We start from the raw sequence: 7,695 nt of genomic DNA, 5'->3' as shown, positions 1-7,695 counted from the left end.
TATTTATAACATTTAGTTATATTTCCATATAAGAAAGCCAAATCTTCCACTACACCTTCAGCGGATTTTTTATATGCCTTTATTACAGTATATATTGTGCTCAACTAATTGTTATTAAGTATGTCATTTAATAAATGGCTTATAATAATACCTAATTGATATTTTTTATTTCATATCTGCTGACTATTCAAAATGAAGCACTTTAATCATTTAAAATTATAAATGATCATTTTTATGCACGGAAATTGATCATTATACTATTATTCTTTACTAATGTTTTTGTAGGGAGTGTCACGGAATGGGTGAAATTGTGGAAACATACAAAAGTTACTTTTATAAAATCTCCATACTTAAAAGTATGTACTTATTTTATATTTTAAAAACTCCTTACATAAAGTTGACTAATTATTTTCTGCACTTAGTGTGATGTCTTCAACATTCAGATTTTCTATGTCACCCATGTCTTCAAACATGACAGAATATCTTTCCGTAGCTATAGTATATAATGCTTTTGTATGTTTCATTCTCTTCCTAATCTCTAAAACGCATGTATACCATCTGAAATTATCCAGATTCAGATCAAAGATTAGAAGAAATCTTTTAATGAAAGAAGTGGTTTTCTCCGACTTACCAGAGAACTCGGTTTCAGCTCCCTGAAAGGCTGCCGGCACAGTTATTCTACTTGAATCGGGCGATCCTGGTTTCTCTTTCCCGGAGTAACGCCACAACTCTTATCTCTTCCACTTATTTATCGAACATGTTTCCACATTACCCCTTAGAAGATTAGATAGGTGGTTATACATTAGGGACAACCCTTTTTATCCAGTTCTATTGGTTTCATAGTTTATATCAAACGCTATTTCTTCATTAAAGCAGAGGAAAAACTGTTAACCAGAGGAATAACAAAATGACAGTATTATAAATTAGAGTCCTAAAACCTGCACTTTTGTCTTCAGGCTTAATGGTCTTTTAAGGCAATGATAGCTCCCTATGGAATGCCCAGGTTTATGAGCCCCACAGTGTTTTTGAAAGGGAAATGCCTCTTTTACTGTGGTAAAAAATACTATCAACATGTACCTGAGCAGCCCTCAGCCAGTTCTAAATAGTGTTTTCACTGCCTCTCATTTCATCTGGTTGAGGACAGTTTGAAATGCTATGAACTGTGTGGGGTTGAACATATCATGGATGTTGTATTGTCAGTGACTCTGAGATGTCCCATAACTCTTATTGATATTTTCCTCTTCACAGATGCATATGGCAAACCATTTCAATATACATTTAGTTTGAACAAGTAAAAGATTTTGTTCAATATTAATATTAGCAATTCAGAAACACTTAGGTTGTTACTTATTTTACCTTTGCATAGCCTGATATTTCAATTTGGTTTTAGAATTCTAATGCATATGATACGATCATATATGATTCTGTTATTTTACTTTTATTTGAATATTGGCATAAAAACTGGTCATTGAAATATTTTTTTTGCTTTGTATATGTATTTGCATTAGGATAAAATAGGAATAATATTAATTTTCTTTGAATTGTTAAGCCAGCATGTCCTTATTTAACTTCTGGTAATCACAGCAAGCCAAGATACAATATAACAAACACAATCAATACAATAAAATGCATCACTGCCAGTTTACTCTGGATCAAGTGATGGAATAATAAATATAATAATAACAACAACAATAAATTACTTTTTAAATTAAAATTTAAACTTTAAGTTCTTTAAATAAGACTGGCCACAGACCTCACTCCTCCCTAGTATATGTCAAGAGTTCTGTTTTATTCATTTACGTTTCTTGCTTGATCTATACTGGTTTATGCTCTTCAGCATAACCCTATGAAGCAACAACACTGAAATGAAGATAATATAAATAACCTAGTTTTATAAATAAACAAGGGGCACTTTTCAGAAGGTTAGAAATTTTTCAAGATCATACATTTTGTGAGTGAAGACATAGACTAGAATTTACTAAACATATGGTAAACACTTTTCATTATTGCCTCAGTCTTGGTAAATTTTTAGACGCCTATTTGAACAAAGTCTCAATGGCTTTAAAATATAAACGGAAAACTGTATTTTTGTCACTATAGATAATAGTTTCTTCTAAAAGTAGAAAAACTTGTTTTGAATGAAAACAAAAATGAGAAAACTATGGTCTTTTAAACTTCCCTAGAATATTTTATTCATGAAAGGTATTATTGTGCCACAAGACAAGCCAACTGAAAACATTTTTTTTTTAATCAGCACACCCTTTTGATATGCAATAATTTCCTTTATAGTGCAATGAATGTTAATAATTACATACAGAACAGCATGACCAGATGTTTACATCAAATGCGAGGTAATAAAAAATAACAATAATGTGATACTGCACATTCATCTGAAAATGTCTTAAATTAAGCCTCGCTAGTTATTTTATGAATGAAAAAGATTTCTTTGTGAAGCTAAAAAGGGAGGATTGTCTATCTCTCCCTACCAGTTTCTTAGATGCTGTGAATTTTTGCAGTCTAAATGATTATGTTTTAGAGGCAGAGAAATTCTGAAAAGAGCAAGGATAAAAATACTAAATGAATATTAACATGTGTATGCATTTCTGTGTATGTGAGTTTTTATATCACATTCTTTCCTTTCAAAGCTATTGCTCATCTATGATAAAAATAATATAGAACCAACAACCAATAACAAAGAAAAAAAAGCGGTTAGAAAGTCAAAAGGGCATAAAACTAAAGAATATGCAAATATGACAACTGCAATGTTATAAATACCTATTTGGTTGAGCAGAGTGCTTATATGAAGATTTTAGCATTTTACAAAAAAAAAAAGTACAATTTTCTTTCTCATATAATCAGCCAATATTGATGTGAACCATGTGTCAGGTTCTATGCTTAATGTTGAAGAGGCAAAGCTGAATAAAATATGACACTCTCCCTCAGAGAACTCACAATAAAATGAGAGGCAGGTGTGAACAAATTATTGTAAATAAAATATGGTGAGCAGAGGTATCAACCCAGCACTGAGAAAACAATGGGCTAGGCTATTCACAGAAAGATTCGGCAAGAAATCGGCATTTGAGCTGACTTCTGAATGTGATTGGAGTTTATCATGTGAGTCCAGGAAGAGAGCAATTTCCAGGGAGAGAAAGCAGCACGGACTAAGGAAACATAAAGAAAGGGAGAGAAGTGATGAGATTTCATTAAGCAGAGCACATTAACAAGAGGAGAGGATGGACACAGGGTAAAAACTAGACCAGGGAGAGAATAAGACTGTCAAGTGGTGTGCTGTGAACCTGAGCTTTATTTTTAGGGGATGAAAGTCCAATAAAGGTTTTTAAAAATGGAAGCAACATTACCAGATTTGCTTAATTAGGAAAATATCTCTGGAAGCAATAGTGGAATTCTTGCTTTCTGCCTTCATGCAAGAATTGCGTCTTAGCTCACTCTTCATATCCTTGGGCACACATAGCTGCTTCAACTGCACCATTTACAGAACGAGCAGTCGGAAGATGGATCGGAGTTGATGGAGTGTAATGGGTAGTGAGGATGATATGGATAGGGAACACCTTAGTCCTGCCCTTTCCAGACCTTTGCTAACTTCTGAATTACTCTTTCACAATTACTGAGGCTGAACAGACACTTAATCCCAGTCTTCCTCTATATCCTCAAATAATTCCAGCATCCTGGGTAACTTCAATATTTTCCTGAATGACTGAAGTAGTAACAAAGCATGACAACTCTTGACCTAAAGTCTTTGGAGACTTTCATCCCCACCCATCTTCAGGGATCCTTGACAGCCCAGGGATCAAAATCCTAGTGTCCTTCTCACTGACCAACTCTTAGTACGACATTTGCTTCCCCTCTCTAAGGAATACTCTTACCATGCCCACTGATTATTGTCACTCTTCTATTTTTCAAGAACGTTGCACTCAAAGGGATTTGTCTCCATATAGAATGGTTATATAAATAACAATTAAAATGTAATAAGAAAATTAATATAATGGGAAATGGTATAAAACAGTGGAGGCATTGCTGAAAAAAGAATGAAAACTTTTCAAGTCACGGAAGCGTCCATTAAAAAGACTTTGAATTAAAATTTGGGGGATAAACAGATATTTGCCAGTTTTACAGTTAGAGGAAGAGGGTTCCATGTAAAAGACATAGTGTAACAAATCAAAAGACTGTAAGAGTGGACGACCTGATCATGGAATTCCAGATAGTCCCTATCACCAGTCTATATAGTTCAAAATGTCTGCAGCTGGGTAAGTACGTAACAGACCAAGGTCCAGAGTAGAAAGTGCTTCAATGCCATGCAAAAGAAGCCTAAAATATTAGTCTTAGAGGCTGTTTAGATCCATAACTAATTTGAGTATGAAACAGTTATCAATTTTGCTGATGACAAAAACATTCTTCTGATATACTTATTAGACCTTTCCATCTTTGTCTCTTGAGTTTCATTGAAATATGCACTCTCTTAAAAATGTGTTCTATACACTAATGTATGAAATATGGATCTCTAATTTTAACTTTAATTCAGACTTCCAAAATAATTTACTGCATTACCTTCGGAATATTCCTGTTAGCATGCTGCACTTTTCCTTCACTTTCTTGATCTTTCACCTTTACCAGTGACAAACAATGTACTAGATCACACTCAAGTCTAAATCCTTGAGATCATTTTTGACTCTTTCCTTTGTCACCCATGTTTAATCACTTAAGTAAATTCTACCATTTACCATTTTATCTTTTAAATATCTCTCAGCTCTAACTTTTCCTCTGTAACCTGAATAAAACTGGTTATTTTTGTCTTTCATACTATCTTCCTTATCCAATATCTGCTTTAATTATTTCTCATTACTACTAGTAGTCCCTTAGTAAATATTGTAAGATAAATACAAGCAAAGGAGATGAGTAGAAATTTAGTTAGCGTTATCAGCCATTGTACATTCGAACCCTAACTTAATACTGGTATGGACTAATTATGAGTAAATGCCTAAAGTAATTTGACTGAGTTTAGGATGGATAGTTGGAGTAGCTGTGTAGAAACAGAAACACCATTTGTGATAGTCTTGGTTTTAGTAGTTAATGATGACCTTAAATCGTATTTTGTGTTGCAGTATCCATTGAAGTATACACTGTCTTAATATGTATAGTTATGCATAACCATATAAGAACTATATTTACTATAGTTAATGTAAAATAATATCAGTAAGTAAAAAAAATTCATACAACTAAAATGTAATTAAGTTATTGTGAAATGAGTGGAACCTCTGTTCTCAAACTTAATTTCTTCTTGAAAGCTGTTTGAAAACCAATGGAATTTTTCCATTAGAAATAATGTAAATCAAATTCATCAATTTCAGACCCCCAAATGATTTTCTCTTTTAACCTTTCTTACATCAGTACATGTTTAATGTACTGTTTCATCTATAAACACTTTAAAAACAAAAAGGACATTTAATATAAATAAAAATTTAACAAAAAGGAAATAGAATATACATTAATGAATGAAAATGTAACAATAATAATAAGCAGCAAGAAAACATGAAAATACTCACAGCACAATTTCCTGAGGTGTTAACAGCAGTAAACTGACTCATACTCGTGTATTCTCTCCTGTTTGTCGCCTGAGAGACCTGTGACTGACCGTATATCAGCATGAAAGGGTTGTCGGGTGGAGGACCAAATTGTTAATGAGATGGGAGATGTTCGAGAACCTAGGTTTGACTGTACTGAAATAAATACTCCCCAATCCTACTAAACAAACATACAGAATATTCAAAGTAAATCTCCCTGGTGTGCTACAATGCTAAAGGACAAGTAATGATGCAAAAATTGTTGCTAGCTGGATCTCCTAAAGTCAATTCTACCAGAAAAATTCTGCGTGTGCCTCTGAAATAATCTAGAAACAGAACCCCTTTTTAACAAGTATATTGGATATATATTATAGGAGTATATCCTTAAGAAAAATATGTACAATATTCAGATTCTAATCTATTATAAAATATTTTTTTCTAAATTGCATAAGCATCTGAATATTAAAAGTAGTAGATTAGCCCTGGCAGGTTTAGCTCAGCAGTTAGAGCATCGGCCTGCGGTCCAGAGAGACCCAGGTTCGGTTCCCACTAAGGGCACGTACCTTGGTTGCAGTTTGTCCCTGGCCCTGGTTGGGTGGTGTGGGAGGCAGCCACTCGATGTGTCCCTTTCACGTTGATGTTTCTCTCTCTCTTCCTCTCTTTCCCTCCCACTCTATCTGAACAAAAAATGAAAACATGTCCTCGGGTGAGGATTAAAAAAAAAAAAAGTAGTAGAGTAAACAAGACTGCAAATGATGTTCTGATTTTCAGATTAAAATGCATATTTGTAGTCTCATGAGCAAATAATAAAAATGTTAACAGTGACTGTATACATGTGGTCCTATCATATGTCATATCATTTAATCCTTACAACTCTGTGAGGAATCACCCACATTTCAGTTTAGAAAGTAATTCACACAAGTTAAGCAACTTATATGAAATCAAACTGGTAGTAAATGAAGGATCTCAGATTCAATCTGATGTCTGACTGATTTCAAAGATTAGGTTCTTTCCAAAAGACTAGACAAAATGTAGAAAACACCGATTTCTTAAAATTTTCTGTTATCTCTGAGCATCATTGCAGAAAACTTTTCATATAATCTATTGTATTTTACAAATTACCAAAGTGTGTAGTATAGGAAAAATATAAGGTGAGGACTGGTAAACTTGTCTGCCAAAGGACAGGTAGTAAATATTGTTGTCACTGCAGACCGTGCCATCTCTATAGCAACTACTCAGTTCTATTGTAGCAGGAAAGCTGCTACAAAAACACAAAAACAAGTGAGTGTAGATGTTTCTAATAATATTTCATGTACGGATTTTGACATTTAATTTTAAAATGAGTTTCTAGTTTCATAAAATAATTTTCCATTTTTTTTTTTCTATCATTTGAAAATGAAAACATCGTGTTTGGCTTGCAGACCATACAGAAACAGGTGGAAGGCTAGATTGGGGAAGGGGTCTGTTGATGCCTGAAATAAAAGATAGTTTATCTACACAAGTTAATATGTGTACCACATCTTCTTTATCCAATTATCTATTGAATGACACTTTGGTTGTTCCTATGTCGTGACCACCATGAAAACAATGACTTCTGAAATTGGAATGTGCTGTGCTCACTAATTTCCTTGCTAATGTGGTTTCCCTTCTACCTCTGTGTCTTCTCTTATTGTTATACCCATGAAGAACACTGTAATCTTTGAAATCATGTTTAAATTAATGTCCTATGGACACATTTAGCATTGTAATATTTTCTATTTTTTTCATTTCATAGTTGATTATGTCATGGGTTAGAACCATGAAAACAATAGTAGTTAATATTGCTTAGTAGAGTAATACTTAAACAGCATATAATAATTTTCCCAATAGCTCTCACAATGTGTTGAACTTGTGGTAGATTTTAAAATATTATTTTCTAAAATGTCAATATAAACAACAAAATTTAGAATCTCAGATCTTAGAAGTAGTAGACAGGCTTCTCAAGAGTGAAACTGTTCTAGCTCCACTGGCCATATTAAGCTTTGTTATCCCAATTCCTCTAGATGATGAAACTATGACTACACGCTCTGTGACTTGCACATGACCACATGACTAATGGCAGCATAAGGATCGATTC

This window comes from Molossus molossus, unplaced genomic scaffold, assembly GCF_014108415.1.
Source record: "Molossus molossus isolate mMolMol1 unplaced genomic scaffold, mMolMol1.p scaffold_m16_p_9, whole genome shotgun sequence".
NCBI classification, from domain to species: domain Eukaryota; kingdom Metazoa; phylum Chordata; class Mammalia; order Chiroptera; family Molossidae; genus Molossus; species Molossus molossus.
The sequence above is the reverse complement of the archived record's forward strand: the minus strand, read 5'-3'. Positions refer to the sequence as shown.